The 25,545-nt window shown below is 35.0% G+C and overlaps 1 protein-coding gene across 13 annotated transcripts in view; it reads left to right on the top strand.

Annotated features, from left to right (window-relative positions):
- The window catches only part of RFX3 (regulatory factor X3), a 307,605-nt gene that overhangs the window by 24,983 nt on the left and 257,077 nt on the right, over positions 1-25,545 (top strand). For 4 of the 13 annotated variants that reach the window (XM_082470962.1, XM_082470973.1, XM_082470968.1 and 1 more), the window contains exon 2: positions 23,498-23,565. The exons of the other annotated variants lie outside the window; for them this stretch is intronic. The gene's annotated coding sequence lies outside the window, so the exon portion shown is untranslated. The remainder of the gene's footprint in view (positions 1-23,497; positions 23,566-25,545) is intronic. 13 annotated transcript variants of the gene reach the window in all.

Here is a 25,545-nt window from a genome sequence, read left to right as displayed (position 1 = left end):
GTGTGTTAGTTTTTGCTTTATAACAAAATGAATCAGCTATGCATATACATACATCCCCATATCTCCTCCCTCTTGTGTCTCCCTCCCACCTTCCCTATCCCATTCCTTTAGGTGGGCACAAAGCACTGAGCTGATCTCCCTGTGCTATGCAGCTGCTTCCCGCTAGCTATCTGTTTTACGTTTGGTAGTGTATATACGTCCATGCCACTCTCTCACTTCGTCCCAGCTTACCCTTCCCGCTCCCCATGTCCTAAGTCCATTCTCTATGTCTGCGTCTTTATTCCTGTCCTGCCCCTAGGTTCTTCAGAACCTTTTTTTTTTTTTCCTAGATTCCATATATATGTGTTAACATACAGTATTTGTTTTTCTCTTTCTGACTTACTTCACTCTGTATAACAGATTCTAGGTCCATCCACCTCACTACCAGTAACTCAATTTCGTTTCTTTTTATGGCTGAGTAATATTCCATTGTATATATGTGCCACATCTTCTTTATCCATTCATCTGTCGATGGGCACTTAGGTTGCTTCCATGTCCTGGCTATTGTAAATCGAGCTGCAGTGAACATTGTGGTACATGACTCTTTTTGAATTATGGTTTTCTCAGGGTATATGCCCAGTAGTGGGATTGCTGGGTCGTATGGTAGTTCTATTTTTAGTTTTTTGAGGAACCTCCATACTGTTCTCCATAGTGGCTGTATCAATTTACATTCCCACCAACAGTGCAAGAGGGTTCCCTTTTCTGCACACCCTCTTCAGCATTTATTGTTTGTAGATTTTTTGATGATGGCCATTCTGACCGGTGTGAGGTGGTACCTCACTGTAGTTTTGATTTGCATTTCTCTAATAATTAGTGAAGTTGAGCATCCTTTCATGTGTTTGTTGGCAATCTGTATCTCTTCTTTGGAGAAATGTCTATTTAGGTCTTCTGCCCAGTTTTGGATTGGGTTGTTTGTTTTTTTGATATTGAGTTGCATGAGCTGATTGTATATTTTGGAGGTTAATCCTTTGTCAGTTGCTTCGTTTGCAAATATTTTCTCCCATTCTGAGGGTTGTCTTTTCGTCTTGCTTATGGTTTTCTTTGCTGTGCAAAAGTTTTAAGTTTCATTAGGTCCCATTTGTTATTTTTGTTTTTATTTCCATTTCTCTAGGAGGTGGGTCAAAAAGGATCTTGCTGTGATTTATGTCATAGAGTGTTCTGCCTATATTTTCTTCTAAGAGTTTGATAGTGTCTGGCCTTACATTTAGGTCTTTAATCCATTTTGAGTTTATTTTTGTGTATGGTGTTAGGGAGCGTTCTAATTTCATTCTTTTACATGTAGCTGTCCAGTTTTCCCAGCACCACTTACAGAAGAGGCTGTCTTTTCTCCATTGTATATTCTTGCCTCCTTTATCAAAGATAAGGTGACCATATGTGCATGGGTTTATCTCTGGGCTTTCTGTCCTGTTCCATTGATCTATATTTCTGTTTTTGTGCCAGTACCATACTGTCTTGATTACTGTAGCTTTGTGGTATAGTCTGAAGTCAAGGAGCCTGATTCCTCCAGCTCTGTTTTTCTTTCTGAAGATTGCATAAGCTCTTTTTAAAATCAATATATTTTCATTCTGTACCATCTCTTGAGGTGAAGTTTGGTGAATTTACTACCAGTTATGAAGTCATCTTGACCTCTCTTCAGACTTAGGGGATTCCCTTCAATTTCTAGAATCAGTTTAGGTGTACAAGTTCGTTATTACTTTTTGTAATAATCTTCAATTATTTATTGAGCAAATATTGGCACCTACAATACGGGCCAAGCAGTGGAATGCTGTGGAGGATACAGCAGTGAACAAAATTGATCAGGTCTCTGCTCTAGAGGAGTTTATATTGAAACAATTGGAGATGAGGGAGAGAGAAAGTAAATGAGTATTATAATAGATGGTTATAAATGCTATGGAGAAAAATAAAGAAGGGGTATAGAGAGTGTAGGTGATGAGGGTGGAGGAAATTGTAATTTTAAATAGGATAATTAGGAAGAACTTAAAGAGAAGGTGACATTTGAACAAAGTCTGACAGAGGTAAGTTTTGTATGTTTCTTCAAATGTGGGTTTATGTATTTATGTTGCTGCCTCGATTGGTGCTAGCCTTCCTTCTGTACTAAAGAGTCCTAATTGTTTACATCTGTCCTTATTTTTCTTTCTGCCTTTCTCTTTGCCGCCTTTTATCATTTTTATATGCCTTTGAATATAGAGCCTTTTCATTTATATATTCTTTTGAAGTGTATTGACTAAATCTATGGTTTTCTGTAAGGAAATAGGCTGAGTAAGAATCTCTTTCAAAAACTTTTAGCTTAGTTTTGTGTTTTTGTTTTTTTGAGAGGAGAGGGGATATTCATTTCTTCAAGTTCACCCTACCTGCTTACAAGTTGGAGGTTCTTCTGAAACACCTGTAACTATCACTAAAATATATCCTAAAAAATTGGAAAGAATTGATGCATGAAGTGTTAAAAGTAAAAAAAAGTCATAATTAATAGACAAATAGAAATTACACTAGCCGAACTGCTGGTTTGTTGGTTATGCTCTCAGTTTGCTTATATGGCTGATTTAAACTGGAGAAAGAATCTTTGCATTTGGTGGTTTCTGTGATCAGAATGCCCTTCAGTGTCTTAGATGTGAAACTAGAATGTCATTGTTTATATAGGATAGATATCTATCATTATCTAGTCATCTTTAATCGTAACTTATCATGGATTTATGAATTGAATTTTTTTGTAAAATTTTGTATATGCAAAAAGACAAGTGAGAGATTATTTAGATAAATAAAAGTTACTAATGGAGGCAGTGGAGGTCTTGAATTCTGTTATTTTGACAAATAGATTGTCATGCTGATATTTTTAGAAGGAGGTTTTCAGTGTACTAATGTCAAAATTGTATTTTCCATTTCAGTTCAGTGTCAGATATTCAACACTATGTGCCTGTCATCCATTATGAAATGTACAGTTTGACAGTATTTGAGGGTATTGTACTGTATTGGAATACTAAAAAAATGGTACAAATTATGTAATATATATAATATGGGTATGTTTTTAACATGTTTAAGGAAGTAGAAATTGCTGTGGAATCTTTAACTACATTTCTCTGTTTGAATTTATGTAACTATTTATATAATATTTATTTCTAATCGTGGTTTCCTCCTTGAAGGCTGGTTAAGTGATTATACTTGAAAATTTGCCCCGGCATTTGTGTCTGAAGTGAGTCAGATGTTTCCACATTTTAGCAACCTGTAGTCCAGAGTTTATTGAACTTGAGTACCTGCTATTTTTGCCATTGAAAATATAAATTAAAAAATTAAAGAAGCCAAATTTAGTATCACCACTTTTTTGTACCATCACCGTGTTTATGAAAAAATATGTGAGCTATATAAAAGATTTCGGAGAGCAAGTCTGCCCTCATATTTTCCCCCCTAGCTTTTTCATTAAGGAAAAATTTAAAGATATACAAAAATAGAACTGTATGATGAAATAATGAAATGAATTCCTGTGTATCCATCTCTCTGCTTTAATGGTTAGCTTGTGGTTAATCTTATTTCAGCCATACCCCCTCACTCCCCAAATACTCCATTATTGTTCCCCTCCCTCTTTACCTATGGAAGGAGATCCAACACAGCTGAGTCGGGCTTGTGCTCAGAATGCCAGTGCTTTACTCTGCTTGGCTGTGTTGTGTCATCTCCCCACCTCCCGGGAATAGAGGGATGGATGAAAAAAAAAAATCATGCAAGGAATAAAGGTTAGTTTCCAGACAAGTATCATTTAAAATTTTGAATTGTGAACTTTCATATTTCTGGTCTCAGATTTTGAGTTGGAATTAACCAAATTTAGCATAGACTCTACAAAGACAGTTTGTTAGTGCTTTGTGAGAAAGTAACATTTATCTCTTTATAAAGATGGTTTCTTTTATTGTTTTCTAAAGATTTTCTGTGTATTTGCTTTCACAAAAAAATTGTGAAATATATATGTCTTTGAGGTTTTTGGCATTTCTAATATGATGCAACTGAAATTGTCCCTCAGATTTATGGAATGTACTTCAAGATGCTTTTTTCATTATCCTCAATTATGCATTTCAAAATTCAGTCGATCCAGTTACTTCTTTTCCATTTATTCAATACCTTTTTTCAAGTTTTTAAATGGTAAAAGTGAGTAGTAGTAGTTAAAAAGTAAAAGTTTTTAAGAGGCTTTAAAACAAGTTTTTAACTGATAGCACCCTTCCAATCAGGTGTTGTATCACATTCCTGTGACAGATTTTAATATTAAAAAAAAACTCTTCCTTTGTACATCAACATCCTTTTGACCTTGGCTAAACAAATTATAGAAAAATTCTGAAAAAACGTATTTTGGGAAGTATTCTGTCAGTAGGAAGGAGCTGGTAGAAGCAGGAAGAGCCATATATTTAGAGCTCTCATAATGATTTTTTTTTCTCTTTATAATTAGTAAGGTATGACTACTAAAAAGAATTCTAACCTGTGAGACATTGGCTACCAACCCTAGATGTGATTTACTAAAGAGCCTATAATTCTTGATATATGCTTATGAAATTTTTAAAAATTCAGAATTCAGTTTTATTCAGCAACTTTTGTTGAGGATCTTTGATTTTGGTGGGGGGTGGTATGTGGAAATGAATGAAGTGTGACAGGGTGTTGCAAATCCAAGCAAACTGGAATGTGCAGAAGAGAGGCCAAATTCCATAAGTACATGATTCTCTGTACCTACATGCTCCTGGTTTCTTGTAATGAAGCCACATTTTATAATTATTGCAGCTTTGTAACTTTAAAGACACAAGACCCCAGTAAACAACACTCCTACTAAAATATCTATCCTCATTTAAAAAAATTTTTATTCTTTATTTTGCCCCATTGCCTTTTAGTTAATAGTGCCTGACAGGATCCTAAATATTAATGTAGCCAGTTTAGAACTTTGATTCTTTCAGAGCAGATTCTTCTGGCATTATGTAATACATACTAGTAATTGACCAACTATTAAATAACTGCTTTATAATTAACACATTTGCCTGACACAGGCCCTGTGAATGGTATTCTCATTAGTAGAAGCTGACTTTAATGACTTAATATTGACTACCCTGTGTATCTATCTGTAGTGTGTGTTTTAATGTTTTGTTCTTGTTTGCAAAAATCAATTTTCATTACTTAAAAAAGGTTTTCATATGTTAGGTCCTGCGGTTTTAGAATTAAGTTAAATTTTTCTTATCCTAAATGAGAATTGGAAAGTTTTCAAAGTACTTTATTGCAAAATTGTTGAATCTTAAAGTTACTAATCACTTGGTTTTTTACATCACAATTGTTACTGATAATCACTGCATCTTTAAAGAACATTTTCTTTTCTGAGTTGTTGCATGGCTTCTTAAGAAGTAAGGATGGATCAAGGAAAATACAATTATTGAATATAAAATTTTCATATTTGTGTTTCTTCCTTTTTTTCTCAGCTGTAAAATGAATCCTCATGTTTCTTTCTGCAGATTTTCTTTCAAATCTTCTCTTTCTGTATTCTTGTCTCTCTTTATTATCCTTTCTGTCCACTTTCCCCTTTTGCTCTGTTCTGCTCTGCTTGGCTTTACTTACAGGCTGTTTCAGTTCTAAACCTTCTTAGCCAACCCATTCTCTTCCTGCCTCAACCTCAGTTCTTTGCTCAGATGCTGCCTTTGCACCTCTCAGCGTGCTTCAGCTCTCCTATTATTGAATTCTTTGTCTTTCTTTTTCGGATAGTTGTTCCGCATTCCTCTGTTTATTGTTTCTTGGTACTTTTAGAGAAATAGCTAATTTCCTTTATTCTGCTTCCTATAGTATGTAATGAGAAGAAGAAATAAAAACAACAATTGAAGGACAGATGCTCATGGCTCTTTAAAAAAGAATAAGGTAGTGCAGTTGACAGATTATTTTAAAAAGTGCTCCCAGTTCAGAGTAGTTAGATAGAGGGGCTAAATGTTGCTGTGAATGTAGTTGTTTGGCTTTTTTTAAATTTTATTTTTAACTTTCAGAAGTTATGGGCAATATTAGTATAGCCAAAATATCCTTGGAAAGTTCTGGATAAGATGGTTATTGTAAAATCATATATTATTTTTGTTTATCTGTATGGTCTTTGGTAATTTTATGGTAGGCCAACCTCTATTTTTGTCTTTAAATACTTTATGAAAAAGGCCTATCATACATAGCTAAATAAAAGTCCATACAATTTCTTCTTTTAAAGAAAGTAGAAGTCCTCTTTTCTGCCCACTTTTCAAATTCTGTTTCACATAATTTGTTTAGCAGTATTTTATTGATAGACTACTATTTTTCTCTTTTGTTCTCATTTGCATTCGAGTAGTACTAATTGTAATGAATGTATGTGAGTAACTTGTTGAGTGTTAATCTTTAAAGTTATAGAATATGCATCTGATAGGATAGAATAGATTTTAGAATTAACATAAAATTATTACTGACCAAAAGGGATGAAAAAAAATCATCTGGTTTTATAATAAAATGAAATTTAGAATTTCTTCAGTTTCTCAGTGATTTTTTTGTGTGTGTGTAGTGGTGGGTGGGTGCTTTTAGTTTTGCTAACTTCATGACTTCTGGGTTCCTACGTTTAATTTATTTTTCTACTATTGGAGTTTAGATAAGTACCACAGTCTTTTTTTAAATCAAATTTGAAGGTACTTAATAGTACTTTTTTTTCTTTCTTGTAACTTTCTCAGTTCATTTATATCCATTATAACCTATTAGGAGACTATGTGGAAATAAAATCTTGGGGATGGTAGGTGGTGTAATTGAAATGTAGGTCATAATCTGTTCTTTGTTTGTTTTACCAAATTAGTTAGGGATTCTGAGGATACATTTTGAATATTTGTGTATGTTTAGCATTTTGTCCCTTTGTTAGAAATCTCTCAGTGTGACTTGTTTTTAATAGGATGTGTCTTGAATTGTCGTCCAATCACTCTTGAAAAGTATTAAGCCCTTTAAACACACTGGTCAGACCCATAGAGGGAAGCCTACAGGTTTATTAGCACTCCTTAGCCTGAAAGCACAGCATACCCTTCTAGGTTGCACAGCAACAGACTCCTAGCAACCATAATAGATTGAATTTCTAAGAGTGACCAGGCCGGATGTAATAATAAAGCAGGAGGTACAAACAGTTGTCATGGTTTTCTTTTCACAGTAAGCTAGTTTGATTTGGGGAAGCTTAGCCTTTCAAAAATGGGCAAACTTCTTATAAAACTACTACTGTTTGTACCTAGGACTTCTGGTATTAAAATAGCAATAATAGTACCAAATTTAAAAAGCTACCGATTAAAAAAATAGTATGCTCAAAATAAAACAAAACAAAAAAGTAAAAGGATTGTCTTGTATGTAAAGGAGTTTTCAGGGAAGTAGTTTTTAAACATACTTCTTTTAAATCATAAAACTGAACTGTAACAAAATAGTCATAATGAATGCTTTTTAAAAATAAAAATCATAATATTTGTGCTTTCTCTCTTTTGGGGATCCTCTATTTTAATTTTGCAGCAATTCTGTAGTTTTATCTATGCAGTTTAAGTGGATGTGCATATAAAACTGATGCTTATAATAAACTTAAAAATTTATCTAAGAAAACACACTATTTGAACTATATATAAACAGTGTTTTTTGAAATTATGAACTAATAACCAGTGGAGCAGAGAATTTATTGAAGAAGAAAGAATAAAGTAGTAAAATGTACAATCCTACACAGTGACAGTGAAAGTGTTTGTGATATTCCTAAAGGTGTAGTGTTGTGCTATAACTTTGTTAACATTTCTCCTGTGTATCTTTTAGTATGTGTTTGCTTACATAGCCATGAAAAAGAGATTAATTCAGATACATTCACAACCTGAAACAGGATGCCTCCATCAAAAGAAACAGATCCTCATATAGCTGCTGGAGTTGGAGTGGAACTATAGCCTTTGACAGCAATAAGCTGTAAATATACACACATGCTAATACCCTTGATTTGTTCATCTTTTGTGTCAGCATTTGGAAAAGATTGTTAAAGTGGCAGTTGTAGTACATACTGGTAATTACAGTAAAGAGCAGAAATTAAGTATTTGTGACCTATTATATTTCATTAAAAGACTTCCTTATTAAAATGGCACTGCTTACTCTGATTACTTGACAGCTGCCCTAAAAGATTAGAAAATACACAGTTGTAGCTAAAGGTAAAATCAACTGCTTAAGCACATGGCATAGAACAAGTAAATGGTACACTATAAACTATTTTTTAACAATAAATTTTCTTTGGGTAGAAATGTTTATCAGTGATTAAATGCCACGCATTTTTTGTATTTCTATAATAATAGCTTACCCACAGTGGCATTTTCCCATTGAGATATTTTATTTCATACGCTCACCTAATATTATACTAGCTTCCTATTAGAGGAGGTAATTATGAGGTGCCGTAGATCCAGGGATCAGCATGGCATCACCAGAGAAGATTTTTCTGCTAACTGATGAATTAGCATCCTAATTCAATGTAAATACTACCTTTACCAAGCAGAACTAGAATGTTTGGAAATGTTACCACTAGATTATCAATATCTGAAATATTAGTAACCCACTAGAGCCACAGTGAGTTTAATACTTGAATTTAGGCATCACTTGTACAACATTGAATTGTCTCCTTTTCTAGAGAATACTTTATTATATGGTTCTTTTTACTGTCAATGATATTTCTGAAGTTACTATCTCTGTTTTAACATAGTGACTGTATAGCACTTTATAGAACAGTCCTGCCTAAATTCTGAATTGTCGTTGAGCAGTTAGGTAGCCTGCCCTGCCCCACATTCTAATAGTTAACGACTTTATCCTCTTCTACATCATGAAGCATGGGTATGCACTGGAGTTCAGCCTATGAGTATGAAATCACAGCTCACTCTTGAAGACACAAAAAGCAGGTTCAGTATGAAGCAAATTTGTGGGATGATCACCTCCCTCAACTAATCCTGAATATAGATTTTTGTCAGGATTGTCCCAGTATTAATAGAAGTCTGTTGTGGTACTTGAATGGAACTGCAAAATTTCCACAAAGACCCAAACTATGTTATGTGAGACACTCACGTGAATTCCACATACACAAATATCCATGACTACTTATGTCTTTAGCTTAAAAAAAAAAATCTGATGCATGTTGCATGAGCTTTTTCAACTTGCAAAATTGTTAGGGAAAGACGTGAGTCCTAGTCTTTTGAAAAGTAAAATAGACCTGAGTTCAAATCGTGGCTTTATCATTTGCTAGCTAATTATCCTTAAATTCTTTAACTATTTTAAGCTCGGATTTTTTATGTAAATATGGGGATATTATATACTCAGTTGTGTTATAAAATGAAAGTATGGTGAAAGATAAAACAAGATATACCTATAGAGAACGTAGCATGATAGTCTAGAATTGGCACTCAAACTGGTAGCTAGTATTGTCATCTTTCTGGCTAACTCCTTGTGGTAGAATGTGATGAGGGTTTTGCTGGAGAGGGTGGCAGCTGAAAATAGTAACATGGAATTAGATATAATCAGAAACAAAATGGTTTTCAAAGAGGGATATTATGTACTATATATTTTATTAAGTCATTTTCAGTATTAGAAGGAGTTCTTTAGAGTAAACTTTTTAAAGTAATCCCTCTTGTTCACAGATTCAAATATTGGGGCAGGATCTTTAAAGATTACAGAGCAATATTTGGCAAGAGAAATATACACTAAAACAGATGAAATACTAATTACCCTGACAAAGGGCAGAATATAAAGAAGGCAAATTTATTTATTTTAGTAGATATGTATGGTGATCCTTATATCATTTAAACATTTGACCTCTCTCCAAATTTTTCTTCCATATAAAAAGCTGTAAGAGCAGAAGTGAGTAAACTGCCCAGCCTTGTGTTAGCACCTAACACTGTTGATAAAAGAAAACCGAAAATGAGTATCAGTGGCTTCTGCTGAAAAGTAAAGCAACAGTGGAGTCTCATAAAAATCTGATTACCTTTGGTACTTTTTGGCCTGCCCTTAAAAAATTGTTCAATATGCTCACCCTTGACTTACAAAAATATAGTTTAAATTTTAATATATACTGTTGTTGCTAAAGGGATCACAAAGGCATTTAATGTAATGAGAAGATAATATTTGCAAAAGAATAGACGTGGTTTGAAATATAATAGTTTGAAGTAGCTAGTGGGATTAAACTGGTTTAGGCAATAGCTATCCTATTTCAGTTTTTTGAAGAAGGTAATTCCAGCCTAAGCTTAAGTAAAGGTGGAGGTACAGAACGTACTTAACTTTGCCTTGATATTTTTAAAAGGGAAAAGAATACCAGGCTACAGTGATACTTAGAGCCAAGGGAAAATAGCACTTACTGTTAAGAATATAGTTTGTCAGATAAAACCAACGGGCTATTACCTGTAGTTTTGTAAATTTTATATTAACAAATTTTTTCTTGAGTATGACTTATGTGCTTATATTGTTAAACTGTTTAACAATATCAGTTTGAAGAAGTATTGCTAAAAACATTAAATTGGGAAATCTAAAATTTAAAAGTTAACCAAAATATAATTCTCTTTTCACAGAAGCTATTTTTTTAAATCAATGAATATGTAACTCTGATTTATCATCTTGTACATATGCTACCATTGTCCACTTGTGAAAATGTAGAAGATAATTTTACCTTTTATGCTTAATTGAAGATTATGTCCAGCTCAGTGAAGATTCATACATGAGCTTCATAAATATTCTCTGCATAAAATTTTTTCTCCTGCAAATTAAATTTTTACTTTATAGTTATCATTTTTTCCTTGATATTCTTAGCACTTTGAGTTGTTGAATTGGGAAATATAATATGTATGCATATATATTTACATACATATATGTATGTAAATATACACACAAAATAGCATAAACTTTCTTTTCAGTGCAGTCTAAAGTTAGAATTCTTTATATTGAGATAATTGCTAGGTGAGAAAAACTAATTAAACTATCAAACTAGTCCAGACTCTCACTATTGGTAGGGTCTTTTCGCACTAGGGTCTTCTGTGCATAATGTATACTGTATATGAATGCTGCTCGAAGTGTGAGTGGAGGACCCCAGGGGTCACCAGGAAGTCCTTCCTTTTCAACTAAGTATCTGTGTGAGGCTGCATTTACTTCATATATTTCAACCAAAACAGCAACTTGAGTGCCGAAGTAGACCTGAGAAGCCAATTGTCTTCTATTAATCAATACGTTAAAGAAGTTTCAACTGTAAAACGGTGCCACTCTTCTCCTAAAATTGTTTTTTCTTGGAAATTTAGATATATTTCATAAAATTATGACTATTATAAGATGCAGTGGTTTTATTTCTGTCATTTTCAAATTAGTAAATATTTATTAACATTATTTGTTCACGTATAATTGACAGCTAACATATTAGTTTTAGGTGTACAATATAATGATTTGATATTTGTATACACTGCAGAATTATCAGGACAGTAAGCCTGGTTACCATCCGTCCCATACAAAGTTACAAAAAGTTTTTTTCTTTTTTCTCCTTGTGATGAGAACTTTTAAGATTTACTCTCTCGGCAACCTTCAAATATGCACTACTGCATTATTGACTATAGTCACCATTTGTACATTACATTCCCATGACTTATTTATTCTTTAATTGCAAGTTTGTACTTCTTGACCACTTCACCCATTTGTCCACCTCCAATCCCCCTCCCCTTTGGCAACCAACCATCCTGTTTTTTGTATGAGTTTTGCTTGTTCATTTGTTTTGTTTTTTAGATTCCACATATGAGGTCATACAGTATGTCTCTTTCTCTGTCAGACTTATTTCACTTAGCATGATACCCTCAAGGTACATTCATGTTCTTGCAAATGGCAAGATTTAATTCTTTTTTATGGCCAAGTAGTATTCCACTGTTTATACATACAACATTTTCTTTATCCATTCATCCACTGATGGACACTTAGGTTGTTTCTGTATCTTGGCTATTGTAAATAACGCTGCAATAAAAATAGGGTGCGTATATCTTTTCAAATTAGTGTTTTTGTTTTTCTCAGATTAAATACTCAGAAGTAGAATTGTTGCATCATATGGTAGTTCTATTTTTAATTTTTTGAGGAACCTCCATACTGTTTTTTATAGTGGCTGCACCCATTTACATTCCCACTAAGAGTACATAAGTGTTCACTTTCCTCCACATCCTTGCCAACAGTTGTTATTTCTTGTCTTGTTGGTAATAGCCGTTCTAACAGGTGTGAGGTGATATCTCATTGTGGGTTTGATTTGCATTTCCCTGATGATTAGCAATGTTGAGCATCTTTTCATGTGCCTGTTGGCCATCTGTATGTCTTCTTTGGAAAAATGTATATTCAACCTCTGCCCATTTTAACATTGGATTGATTGTTTTATTTTTTTTGTTGTTTGTTTTTTTGTTTTTTTTAAGCTGTTGAATTGTATGAGTGGTTTATGTATTTTGGACATTAACCCCTTATTGGATATATGATTTACAAATATTTTCTCCCATTCTGTAGGTTGCCTTTTTGTTTTGTTGATGGTTTCTTTGCTGTGCAGAATCCTTCTTGTTTATGTAGTCCCACTTGCTTATTTGTGCTTTTGTTGCCTTTGCTTTTGGAGTCAGATCCAAAAAATCATCACCAAGACTGATGTCAAGGAACGTATTGTCCATGTTTTCTTCTAAAAGTTTTATGGTTTCAGGTTTACATTTAAGTTTTTAATGCATTTTGAGTTAATATTTGTGTATGGTGTAAGATAGTAGTCTAGTTTTTGTTCTTTTGCATGTGGCTGTCCAGATTTCCCAACACAGTTTATTAAAGAGACTGTCCTTTCCCCATTGTATATTCTTGCATCCTTTGTTGTAGATTAATTATACGTGGGTGGGTTTGTTTCTGGGCTCTCTGTTCTGTTCCATTAAACGATATGTTTGTTTTTATGCCAATACCATACTGTTTGGATTACTATGGCTTTGTAATATCGTTTGAAATCAGGGAGCATGATGCCTCCAGCTTTGGTCTTCTTTCTGTAGATTGCTTTGGCTATTCAGGGTCTTTTCTGGTTTCATAAAAATTTCCAGATTGTTCTGTTTCTGCGAGAAATGCCTTTGGTATTTTGATAGGAATTGCATTGAATCTGTACATTGCTTTAGGTAATATGGACATTTTAACAATATTATTTCTTCTAATCTGTTAGCATGAAATATCCTTCCATTTATTTGTATTTCATTCAACTTCTTTCATCAGTATCTTATATTGCTAGTTATCAGTGTACAGGCCTTTCAGTTCCTTTCTTGAATTTATTCCTAGGTATTTTACTCTTCTTGATGCAATTGTAAAGGTTTTGTTTTCTTAATTTTCTTTCAGATAGCTCAGTGTTAATGTATGGAAATGCAGCACATTTTTGTATGTTGATTTTGTACCCTGCCAGTTTACTGAATTCTTTTAAAAATTATAACAATGTTTTGGTGGAGTCTTTAGACCATATATTTATATCATGCTGTCCTCAAATAATGACAGTTTTACTTCTTCCTTTTCAACTTGGATGACTTTTATTTATTTTCTTCTTGCCTTAATTGCTCTGGCTAGGACTTCTAATACTATGTTGAATAAAAGTGGTGAGAGTGGGCATCCTTGTCTTGTTCATTAGAGGAAAAGCTTTCAGCTTTTCCCCCCTGAGTGTGATTTTATCTGTGGGCTTGTTATATATGGCTTTTATTATGTTGAGATACACTTCTCCTGTACAACCTTGTTGAGAGTTTTTTTTATCATAAATGGATGTTAAATATTGTCAGAAGCTTTCTTCTGCATCTATTGAGATGTTCATATGATTTTTATCCTTCATTTTGTTAATGTGGTGTATCACATTGATTTTCAGAAGTTGAACCATCCTTGCATCCCTGGAATCCCACTTGATGGTGTTGTATGATCTTTTTACTGTATTGTTGAATTCGTTTGGTAAATTTTGTTGAGGATTTTTGCATCTATGTTCATCAGGGATATTGGCTTATAATTTTCTTTTTTTGTTGTGTCCTTGTTTGGTTTTGGTATCAGGGTAACGTTGGCCTCGTGAAATGAGTTTGGAAGGGTTTTTCTTAAGTTTTTTTAAAGAGTTTGAGGAAGATAGTTATTGAATCTTCTTTAAATGATTGATAGAATTCAGCACAGAAGCCGTCTAGTCCTGGACTTTTATTTGTTGGGGGATTTTTTATTACTGATTCAATCTTCTTACTGGAAATTGGTCTATTCAGATTTTTTATTTCTTCCTGATTCAGTCTTGGAAGATTCTGTGTTTCAAGGAATTTATCTATTTCTTCTAGGTTGTCCAGTTTATTGATGTATAATTGTTCTTAGTAGTCTCTTATGATTCTTTGTATTTCTGTTTATCAGTTGTATCATCTCCTCTTTTACTTCTGATTCTATTTATTTGAGCTGTCTCTTTAAAAAAAAATTTATTTATTTATTTATTTATTTGGTTGGTTGCGTTGGGTCTTAGTTGCGGCAGGCGGGCTCCTTAGTTGTGAGCCCTCTTTATCTTTCTTGGTAAAGAGAATTCAGCTAACGGTTTGTCAATTTTGGTTATTTTTTCAAAGAACCAGTGTTTAGTTTCATCAATCTCTTTTACTGTCTTTTTAGCTTCTATTTTGTTTATTTCTGCTCTGATCATTGTTATTTCCTTCTTTCAACTCACTCTGGGCTTTGTTTGTTCTTTCTCTAGTTCTTTTAGGTGTAAAGTTAGCTTGTTTGAAATTTTTCTGTTTTCTTGAGCTAGACTTGTATTATCACCATACATCCCTCTTAGAACTGCTTTTGCTGCATCCCATATATTTTGGTAAGTTGTGTTTCAATTTTTTTTGTTTCAAAGTATTTTTTTTTAGATTTTTTTAAATAGATCTTTATTGGAGTATAATTGCTTCACAATACTGTGTTAGTTTCTGTTGTACAACAAAGTGAATCAGCCATATGCATACATATGTCCCCATATCCCCTCCCTCTTGAGCCTCCCTTCCAGCCTCCCTATCCTACCCCTCTAGGTCATTGTAAAACATTGTAAAGCACCAAGCTGATCTCCCTGTGCTATGCTGCTGCTTCCCACTAGCTAACTATTTTACATTCGGTAGTGTGTATATGTCGATGCTACTGTCACTTCGCCCCAGCTTCCCCCTCCCACCCCGTGTCCTCAAGTCCATTCTCTATGTCTGCATCTTTATTCCTGCCCTGCAACTAGGTTCATCAGTACCATTTTTTCCTTTAATTCCGTATATATGCATTAGCATATGGTATTTGTTTTTCTCTTTCTGACATACTTCACTCTGTATGACAGACTCTAGGTCCATCCACCTCACTACAAATAACTCAATTTCATTTCTTTTTATGGCTGAGTAATATTCCATTGTATATATGTGCCACATCTTCTTTATCCATTCATCTGTTGATGGACATTTAGGTTGGTTCCATGTCCTGGCTATTGTAAATAGTGCTTCAATGAACATTGTGATACATGTCTCTTTTTGAATTATGGTTTTCTCAGGGTATATGCCCAGTAGTGGGATTGCTGGGTCATATGGTAGTTCTATTTTTAGTTTTTTAAGGAACCTCCATACTGTTTTCCATAGTGTCTGTATCAATTTACATTCCCACCAACAGTGCAGGAGGGTTCCCTTTTCCCCACACCCTTTCCAGTGTTTATCGTTTCTAGCTTTTTTGATAATGGCCATTCTGACTGGTGTGAGGTGATACCTCATTGTAGTTTTGATTTGCATTTCTCTAATTATTAGTGATGTTGAGCATCTTTTCATGCGCCTCTTGGCCATCTGTATGTCTTCCTTGGCGAAACGTCTATTTAGGTCTTCTGCCCATTTTTTAATTGGATTGTTTTAAAAATAAACAAATGGAACTTAATTAAAGTTAAAAGCTTTTGCACAACAAAGGAAACCATAAACAAGACAAAAAGACAACCCTGAGAGTGGGAGAAAATATTTGCGAAAGAAACAACAAAGGATTAATCTCCAAAATATACAGATGTCTCAAGGTATTTTTTGATTTCTCTTTTGATTTCTTCATTGACCCATTGGTTGTTTAGTATCATGGTGTTTAATCTTCACATATTTATGATTTTTCCAGTTTTCTTCCTGTAATGTTTCTTGATTTTCTGTGTGGATGAAGTATTCATTTATGTAAGTGGGTTATGAGGGTTCTGCACTATTATTGTATTTCCATCACTTTCACCCTTTAGGTCTGTTAATATTTGTGTTGGATTTTGGTGCTCTTATGTTGGGCACATATATATTTACAAATATTATGTCTTCTCTTTGGGTTGACCCCTTTATCATTATCCAATGCCCTTCTTTTATTGTAGTAGCTGTTTAAAAGTCTATTTTTTTCTGGTGTAAGTATAGCTGTCCCAGCTTTCTTTTGGTCTCCATTTGCATGGAATATCTTTTTCCATCCCTTCACTTTCTTTGTGTGTGTGTCCTTATAACTGAAGTGAGTCTCTTGTAGGCAGCAGATAGATGGGTCTTGTTTATGTATCCATTCAGCCACTCTATGTCTTTTGACTGGAGCGGTTTAGTTTATTTACATTTTAAGTAGTTATTAATAGGTATGTGCTTACTGCCTTCCTGTTAATTGTTTTATAGCTGTTTTGTAGTTCTTCTCTGTTCCTTTCTTTTTCTCTTGCTTTCTTCTCTCTTGAGGTTTGATGACTTTCTTTAGTGTTTTGTTTAGATTCCTTTCTCATTATTTTTTGGTATCTACCATAGGCTTTTGCTTTGTGGCTACTATGAGGCTCACAAATAACAGCCTATGTAAATAACATTCTATTTTAAGTTCATAACAACTTTAAGTTTGAATGCATTTTAAAACTACATTTTTTACCCTCTCCCCCACATTTTATGTTTTTGATGGCACATTTTACATCTTTTTATTTTGTGTTCCTCTTACCTGATTACTGTAGTTATATTTATTTTTACTTTTGTTTGTCTTTTAATCTTCATATTAGCCTTATAAGTGATTAATCCACTACCTTTATAATAGATTTACCTTTACCAGTGAGATTTATACTTTCACATGTTTTTGTTGTAGTTGTTGCTACTAATTAATGCCCTTTTTTTCAGTCTGTTTAACATTCCTTGGAAGGCTGGTTTAGTGGTGATAGACTCCTTTAGCTTTCGCTTGTCTGGAAAACATTTCTTCTTCAATTCTGAATGGTAATCTTGCCACACAGAGTATCCTTGGTTGGAAGTTTTTTTCTTTCAGCACTTTAAATATATTGTGCTGCTCCTGGTCTGCAAAGTTTCTGCTGAAAATGTGCTGATAGTCTTATGCGGGTTCCCTTGTACATAACAAGTTGTTTTTCTCTTGCTGCTTTTAAGATTTCCTCTTTAACTTTTGACATTTTAATTGTAATGTTTCTTGGTGTGGATCTTTTTGGGTTCAACTTTTTTGGAACTCTAGGCTTCTTGGACCTGGATTTCTGATTCCTTCCCCAGGTTAAGGAAGTTTTCAACCTTTTTTTTTTTTTTTTTTGATATAAGTTTTCTGCCTCTTTCTCTCCTCTCCTTCTGGGATCCCTATAATGCAAATGGTAGTCTATTTGATGTTGTCCCATTGGTCCTGTAACCTATTTTCACTTTTTGAAATTCTTTTTCCTTTTGTTGTTCTGTGTGAGTTCCACTGCCCTTTCTTCTAGATCACTCATTCTTTCTTTGCTTCACCTAGTCTGTTTGAACCCCTCTAGTATATTTTTCAGTTCAATTATCCTATTCTTCAGCTCTTTGACTTCTGTTAGGTATTTTCCTATATTTTCCATCTCTTTGTTGAAGTTCTCACTGTGTTTATCCATTCTTCTCCCAAGTTCAGTGGACATCTTTATGACCATTATCTTTTACTCTTTATCAAGCAAATTACTTATCTCCTTTTCATTAAAGTTTTTTTTTTTTTTAAGGTTTTATGTTGTTCTTTCCTTTCGAACATGTTCCTCTGTGTCCTCATTATGCTCGACTCTGTGTTTGTTTCTGTATATTAGGTGAAACAGCTACCTTCCCAGTCTTGAAGGAGTGGCGTTGTGTTAGGAGAGGAACCGTATCTTTCAACCTCACCCTAGGTCTTGGTTGTCTGTTGAACCTTTGTGATTGTCCAAGCAGTCTGATTTATTCCTGATAGTTCCCAGTTGTTGACGGTGTACCCATTATCTATCAGTATTCCAAAGGGAAGTATCTTAGTCAGTACCTAGCTTCAGGCTGATGGGAAGCCAGACCCTCAGACAGCTTTTAAAGGAGGCAAATAGATACAGTCCTGTGGGACTGCAATCATAAACCTTGCTGGAGACCTGGAGGTGTCTTTTGGGCAACAGTTGCAAAAATTGGGGCTTCAGTCATGTGTATAAGCTGTTTTCTGGGAGGTAGTAGAGAGCTGTAGCAAGGCCAAGGGACAGTACAAAGATGGTGTTTCCCAGCCTATGTTCCCTGAGCGCAGTTTTGTAGTCTCTAGCTCTGTGTAGCAAGCCTCAATTCTACCCCTCAAGATACAATTATAGGACAAGTAAATTGTCCTTTTTCACTGAAAGATCTGGGGTATGTTTCAGTCTGCTGTCTCTTGGTGCCTTGGGGATGGTAGCCTGCCACAACTGTCTTTCCTATTGTTACAGTCCTGTGGGACCCAAGAATGTAAGCCCCTTGGCCACCAGAGCCAGATAGGTGATCAAGGAGAATCCCCTGTGTATACTGCCCATGCCTGCCAGCTTTAATGAGGCAGCAGGAGAGCTCAGGGCTGGGGTGTGCCAACCAGCTTTTGCAGGGCCACAGGAGAGCACAGGGTCAGGGCATACGTGCTAGCATTACCACGGTAGAGGGAGAGCAGAAAACTAACCAGCTCCTCCGCCTCCCCTAGAGAGTTCCAACAGGCCTCTGTCCCTCTGGTGGATGCTTTAAGACTAGCAAATGAATCTTCTTCACATGTCGTCTAGGCATTTTCATACTGCTGCTTTTGTGCCGGTGTCCAGGGTGAGTGAATCTGCACTCAAGCCCTTTAAGAGAAGTATCTCAGCTCCCTGCAGCCCTATGGGTCTCCTGGATGTGAGCCTCATTGTTTTCAAAGCCAGATGTTTTGGAGGCTTGTTTCTTTGTTGCAGGTCCTCAGGGTTGGGGTGCCTGATACAGGGCATGAACCCCTCGCTCTTTAGGGAGAAGGTCTGAATTTGTGAGATCCCTCCCAGTTGTGGGTTACCACACTGTGATGAGGTTTTTGGTGAGACTGCCTCTGCTATCTGTCTTGATGTGGCCTTTTTACTGTTTGCCCTTTTACTGTTTGCTGTGCAGAAGTTGTTTGACTAATTTTTTGGTCTTTTTCATAGGGAATTGTTCCATATGTAGCTGTAGCATTGGTTTATCCATGGGAGGAGGTGAGTTTAGGGTCTTTCTATGCCACCATCTTGGACTTTTTCCTAACATTTTGTTTTCTAATATGGTAAATGGATAGACATAAGTAGTGACCTACTGAAGCCCATTCTTACCAGCTCGAGAGAGCCAGTGTTGTTAATCTCTTCTTAAATCTTTATTCAGATGTCACATTGCTAGCTTGAAACTAGCCACATTGGGAGTATTTACATCATGGAAATGAGTTGAAACTACCAATTTGGCATTTTTGAGGGTAAAGGAGGGAAAGCTGTCTGTTGAATATATGCCATTGCACAACTAGATATAATACACATAAACAAAAGTTTTTTGGTGTTCTCAAAAAATTTAAGATCGAAATGGGCTCAGGGACCAAAAAGTCTGCTAATCATAAATGAACTGCTGGTAGTTACTTTACTGTACAAGTTCAACAGCAAAGTCTGTGCTAATATATGATCAAGGCGGATTATCAGCCAGGTGCTTTGTCTTTAGAGCCACTTTACTAGTTTCCCCTATGGTGTCTTCCAACAAGAGGAACTCCATAAAGTGATGTGAAGTCATAAGGTATGTCATATCCTTTGTGGTTGACACCCTGCTAAGTTCATAGCTTACTTACTTGTTGAGCGATCAGAGACTCTTAGTATTATGCGAATATAGAAAATTGGGGATGAGAAAAGATTCTGGGCTTGAGTAGTTAGAGAAGTCTTTAGGGAGGAGGTAAAGCATGAGATGGATCTTAAAAGTTTTTAGCGAGGTGTATTGGCTGAGGGATGTGGAAAAGGGGTTAAGCATATGGGAGGTAGAGGCAAGGTATGATTTTGCTGTGAAGAATTTGAAGAGTTTTTTTAGGAAATAATGAAGCAGATGGGGTTGAAAGAAAAATCAGGCTAAGAATTTGGAACTTAACTGGATAGAGCATAACCAGTAGTGTATATTTTAAAAACTGGATCAAATGTTAAGGTGAAAGAGGTCTTTTATGGAGATTAATCTGGCAGATCTGTGTAGATTAGCAGGGAGTGGTCTGAAGCCAGGTAAACCTGTTTTAATCATCAGAAAGGAAGGATAGGGTGAAGAACCTGGGCTACTAATTCAGAAAGACTTTGGTTAAGATCCTTCTTCTGCCACTCTGTTATTTTCAGCTCATGGATAAGATGAAGATAACTAGCTAGTTGGGTTGTAAGTAACACAAAGGCATGAAAGAGTTTAGTAAAGGTTATGTGCCTCGTACTATGCTAGGACCTTCAGTGAGAGGTATTATCAATGCTACTTTTGCTACTACTACTTCTACTGCCACTACTTTTATAATAATATTTGATGGGCTATAATGAAGATTGAAACTGGTGAACCATAAGCAGAAATAGGATGTAGAAACCAGGCCCATCCTTAACACTGATGGGTGCAAGAGTACAAATGAAAGTTCACTCATTATATTTCTGAATATTTAAATGCTGCAAATCAGTTAACTGTTAAATAAAATGTGCTCTACCTCCTAATTTGACTGATACGGCTTTGTAATGAGGTGGATGATCATTTAGAATTTACAGATTTTTTTAGGAGTTCTGTTCTAGAATATAGTGGCCAAAGGAGAATTGGCCTTCTGTCACCTTGTTCTTCTCCTGTAGTCTACCTCCTTTTGCCCATATCCTAGGTTCTTTGCCATAGCATGTCCACATGCCTATTCCCCAGGCAACCTTGCCTCACCCCTTGCAAGCTATCTCTTGACCGCCCCTTGGGCCTAGAGGTGGGTTTGCCTGCATCTCTGTCTGCCTTGGGGACGATACTTCAGGGCTCTGTATGTAAATTTGGGATCCTGGGAATCTGCTGTGGTAGAGTGCTGAGGAGTCAGAGAGCATGCCCTGGACTCTGCAGACTTCTCACTTCAAGAAGAAGTACCTGGCCAGGGAGCCAAAGTGGGTTCTCTAAAGTGTAAGGCCCAGGGCAGTGACTCTTTTTGCCTGAGTCTCAGGATGGTGCTGGAAGGGATCATCTGACATGGGTGACAAATCAGCAGGATTTGTTTACTATTAGTTGTGGAGTATGAGAAAATGAGTGTGAAAAAAATGAATACCAGGAGAATTATAAAGCCACTGAGAGAGTTAGCATAGTATGTGGGAGCAGATGAGGTGGGACCTGAATACAAAAAACTGTGTTTTGCTTGGCATTGAATACCTAATCAACTTCTAGCATATTGCCAAGCACATAGTAGTGAGTCAATAAATGTTGAAGGGCAAGATGAAGATACTTGGATTATTTGTGCCAGAGATGAGAAGAAAGTCATTGTAGAATATAGAAAGAAACAAGAAAATAAGTTCTTGTGGGGTCAGTGTAGAGTTTTGAGGGAGGGAGCATCTTGCTGTGATTGGCATGGTAGTGAGTGAGCTACCTGTGTGTGTGGACCATGTATATTTAATATTTGTATGTGTGGCGCCTAACATAGTTGCAGTTCTTTTTTAAATAAGTAATTGAATAATATTATATGAGAACAGGCTTTAAGAAATGAATTGGATCTTAAAGTTAAAATGATTAATGGCAAAGACAATTTGTATTATTAGTGATCTGATATGGAGTCTGAGAAACTTGTAATAATTCAAGACATGAAGAGATCCCGAGCAATTGTGTTAGTTTCAGAATGAGGTGGCGAAAGATGTCTTCAAAGAGATTTTACTTGTAACCTGTTTGGAGAGGAGTAGAGGACACAGATAACTGTAGATTAGCTTGAATTTTCTTACTTGATATTCACTCAAGTTAAGTACAGGTGAGGGTGGTTGGAGAAGAGAATCCAAGCTAAAGGACTTGGTAGAATTATCTTAGAAACATCTGATTATGGGTATGTATAACTCATAGTCATTTTGCTCAAAGTTGTTATGAAGTATTTAGTCACTTAATTTATAATAAATATGTACAATAATACCTCATGTCAGAAAATATATGTCATAATGATAATAAGGTAACAGGAAAATCTGATAATAGGGTTAAAATTGCCAAGTTCTTTCTGAGAACTCTGGTGTGTTAATTAGTGTAGATTATTGCATTTTTGCTGTATCTGACTTGTAATCGCCTAAATACACAGCAAACACCTGTGAATACTTTAGTGATCCTTGTCTTGTCATGTTCAAGTAACCCCGAAAATGTGTATTTAGACTGTTCCCTGTTCATATATACTCAGCTGTGCCTGTTTGCTTTGTTATTTTTCTGAGTTTAATGGACCGACATAAAAATTTATGGCAACTGTCACTTAATGTCACCTCTACCTTTAAAGAAAAAAAGAAAACAAACAAAACTAAATCACGCCAGGCAGCTATGATGCTGTTTACAGTTGACTTAATGATCAGAATACTTTGTACGAAATTTATCTCTGATATCATGGGCCAAATTTAGGGCAAAAACGGTATGAACATATATAAACAATATACTTAATTACATTTTTATATGTAAGTGTTACCCTAAATTTAATTTATTAGCCAGTAAAAATCATTAGTTTTAAAATAGCATTGCCCATTTGTCTCTGAACCAAAGATTTCTTTTTAAAATTTCCATAAAACTGAATAATCATGTATATCTTATTAATTTTCTCCGGTTTGTGACCTGTTTGTATGTTGTTTCTGCTTGTTTATTTTTAAGAAATAAATCTTATTTAATTATTTTTAAGGAATGAGCAAAGGTATTGCAGCTGCTAATCCATTCTCACTTTTGCTTCTCTATATCAGGCTGTTCTCAGAACTGGCTGGTCTCTCATCTTCACAATTTAAAAGCATAGGTTTTTTCAAAGAATTCTTCTCTTCATTATTTTCCCTTACTTAAATTTTTCCTGATTATTAGATTAATATGCTTACTTGAATTCTAATTCTTTGAAAAGTAGAAGTTCTCTCTCCTTTTCTGTAAAATCAATGCAACATTTTTTTTTTTTTTTTGGCTAAATAGGAAACTTTAAAAAATATAGTTATGCAAAGAAATACTTTAAAAATAATGCATTTGTATGGTAATTAGTATTTATCCACAAATTCAATAATTTAAAATAATCATATATCTTCTAGATATCAAATAATTAATTTTTAATGTTAACCTAATTCTTCTTGCTTTTAACATTTTAGGCCACTTGGTCATTCTGGCATTTTATGGTAGAGAATACATTGAGTTTGGCTCATGGAAAGAATATGAGGTAATTGATCCATGTTCTCTATAAATTATGAACTAAATGTACACAAAACATAGAGTATTTTAATATGTCAAATACGGGGTCTCATGTCTGAATTTTTTCAATAACTTTTTAAAATGTGAGATTTTGAGATAGGTTTTTCCTTTCTTGATGGTTGACAATAGCTAATATGGTAAGGAACTTTTACTACTTGTATATGTTTAAGACAAAACAGTATTGGAGCTGTTCTTCACATTATACGGTTGCAGTTAATATTTTTAAATGCTTCAGATAGCTTATTAGCTCTCTGTGGGGCTATAAAAACCTCAAGAGAATGCCTCCTTCCTATCCACCTCCCCAGCCCACCTGAAGTAGGATTAAAGGCATGCTGCATTGAAAAGTACTAGCAGCTAGCGCAGGAAATAGTGTGAAAGGGCATTGAGGCTCCTATAATGTGAAATTTCTAGGCCCTTCTCCGGATGGTCTAATGAAAACAAATATGAGCCTCATATGTTAATCTTTTGCTGTCCCTTTGGTACTCTTGTGTCACCCTGCATGATGCCTGACTTGGGCATTCTAAAATGGCACTCAGCTAAGTGCATATGCCACATTCATATCCATAGTTGTTTCATAGATTACCAAGCATCAAGCCTGTATCAGAATTAGTTCAAATTAAAGATAGTAAAATATAGCAGCTATCCTTATGAAAGTCAGCCAATGACATGGGAGTGTGAGAATCAGTGGGTACTAACTATTTAGTAGAGTAATTGGCTAACATACTGCTGATGTCATAATTCCCCTACTCAATAATGGGTTGGTTATGTAAGAAGGTGCAGCAGTTTGGTGTGTGAACTTCTGCTTCCACTACAGCAGTACTTTAAAGAGGCTTTCCATTGGCATTCAGAAAGGTGAAAAGTGCAGAGGTGGTAGTGGGAGGGGCATCAGAGGGATAGGCATAGAGTCTGAGTACATGTAAGCTGTTCATCATCATTGGTCTTTGAGATTATGCTTGTACCCGAATTGAATTACTTTTACCTTCCCACACAGTTGGAATGCAACTGAAATGCAGCCCATTCAAGGTGGTAAAACACTGCTCTTTTAACATTTCTTCAGTCTTCAGCTTCTGTGGGACGATAACCATACAATTTGCTGGTTAAGAGACTTAACCAAGACTCAAGAGAAATAAGCTGGAGCTATTTCCTCCATTTCAAACCTGTGGTTTTATAAAAGTCCACCACAGGGTGCACCAAAAATTCCCCTAACCACTTTTCAAAATTTTTTATGTATATAAGGTTGCAGGAAAGATAAAGTAAATAGTTTTATGTCTAAGACCTTTATAACATGATTTATAACAAAAACTATGCATTTATGTATAGGCGTTATAATTAAAGAGCTATAATCTTTATCACTGATAGTATATTTAAAGAGACTCAGTGCCAACCCTTTCAAATAGTTTTCCTAGGAAGTTTTGCCACTTTATCATATTTATTAAATCATTTGAGTTGTCTGTATCTAACAAATGAATGATATTCTTTTTCCTTATCATTCATTTTTCATGATTGAGGGCATCTGGTATGGGCATTGATATCATACCTAATAATTGTGAAAGCTCATGTGGGCCTAGAGAAAAGAGTGTCCATAGTGTACTTCGATTAAAAATGCTTGCAAATAATGTTTATTAAAAATAGGTTAGTGGAAATTTAAAATAAAAAACCAGTGGATATTTTGGTGGAGTCCTTCTTTTGGGTAAGTTGTAGGAGATGAACTTAACTTGAATTATCCTGAAAAGCCATAGAAAACAAGTCTATATGTGCTGCCCTTCCCACTTTTTCCTTTTAATCTGACTTTTGGGCTTTCATTTTGATAGCCTTAAACTCCTTTGTTATATGTGAAATAAGTAAGTTGTCTTGGGAAGGGGAGGGGTAGGGAGGGAAAAGTGTTTTTACTTATTGCATAGCATATGGGCCGTTAATTATAATATACTTTATATTTACATCGTAGATC

The sequence above is a fragment of the Balaenoptera physalus genome, assembly GCF_965194825.1.
Source record: "Balaenoptera physalus genome assembly, chromosome: 7".
Classification (NCBI taxonomy): domain Eukaryota; kingdom Metazoa; phylum Chordata; class Mammalia; order Artiodactyla; family Balaenopteridae; genus Balaenoptera; species Balaenoptera physalus.
This window is presented reverse-complemented; position numbering and strand designations above follow the sequence as displayed.